Genomic DNA, 1,182 nt, shown 5'->3' with positions numbered 1-1,182 from the left:
TATTCCCGGTGTTTCGTGTTTTCGGGCAGAGGAGCCGGAGGGGGAAAGTTGCGGGTTCGATAGGTTAGGGGTGTGTGGCGGACGAACGGACCGCGTATCCGGATTCGTCTCGTCGTTCTGAGCAACTTTCATGTTGAAAATATTTTAATCCGAGTTACGGATTAAAAGATATGATTTTCTAAAGATTTTATTAATTTCTGGAATTTATTTAATTATTTAATTAATTCAGAAAATGGATTTATGACGTCAGCATGATGTCATGCTGACGTCAGCAGTCAACAGGGTTGACTTGGTCAACCTGACGGTGGGTCCCGCATGTCATTGACTGATAACTAACTAACTAAATTAATTAATCTAATTAGTAGATTAGTCAGGTTAATTAAATGATTAATTAGTCTAACCAGGTTTAATTAAGTTAATTAATTCTTTAATTAATTAATTAATATTTTAATTATTTTTTTTATTTTTTTTATTATTATTTTTTTTATTTTTTTTACTTATTTTATTTTTTTAAATCTTTTTTTTTGTTCTAGGGCGTGGGCCCCGTTTGTCATGGGGCCAATGGCCTTAGCGGGCATGGGCATGAGGGCGTGCGCCCGAGTCCACTCGGGAAGGGGGCAACGGGCGCTTGGGCAGGCGCTCGCCCGCAGGGAGTGCGATAGGGCGAGGCCAGCGGCCAGGGCGGCCGCGGTGGCCGGCCGGCGTGGGGGGGAAACGGAGTGCGGGGCCGGCGACGAGCGGGCCCGCGGGCGGCAGGGGAGCCGGGCGCGGTGGTGGTGCGAGGAGGCGTGGCGTGCACGGGACGCACGCGTGCGGTGGCCGCGGCGACGAGCGCCGGGCGCACGCGGTGGCGCGACGAGTAGGGGAGGCCGGTGCGGGTGGCGACGGGGAGTCGTGCAGAGCGGGCACAAAGAGGAAGAGGAGGCCGTGGCCTCACCGGCGTTGCAGAGAAGCGGGGCGGCGAGGCTCGGGGGCGACCATTGTGGAGGAGGATGGGGACGAGGCGTCGCCGCGGCATCGGGGAGGCGGGCGCAGTCCGGCGAGGTGGAGGACGGGGACGACGTGCGGCGGGGCGATGAGGTCCGGCGATGTAGAGGAGAAGGACGGCGAGGTCTGGCGATGGGCAGCGGCGGGACGGCGCGCGTCCACGGCGTCCGGCGAGGAGGGGGTGAGGACGAGCGG

At 56.0% G+C, this 1,182-nt stretch overlaps 1 protein-coding gene across 1 annotated transcript in view; it reads right to left on the bottom strand.

Annotated features, from left to right (window-relative positions):
* The window catches only part of LOC123064959 (uncharacterized), a 5,771-nt gene that overhangs the window by 3,478 nt on the left and 1,111 nt on the right, over positions 1-1,182 (bottom strand). The gene's annotated exons all lie outside the window — the stretch shown is intronic.

Source organism: Triticum aestivum, chromosome 3B (assembly GCF_018294505.1).
Source record: "Triticum aestivum cultivar Chinese Spring chromosome 3B, IWGSC CS RefSeq v2.1, whole genome shotgun sequence".
Classification (NCBI taxonomy): Eukaryota; Viridiplantae; Streptophyta; class Magnoliopsida; order Poales; family Poaceae; genus Triticum; species Triticum aestivum.
The sequence above is the reverse complement of the archived record's forward strand: the minus strand, read 5'-3'. Positions and strand labels throughout refer to the sequence as shown.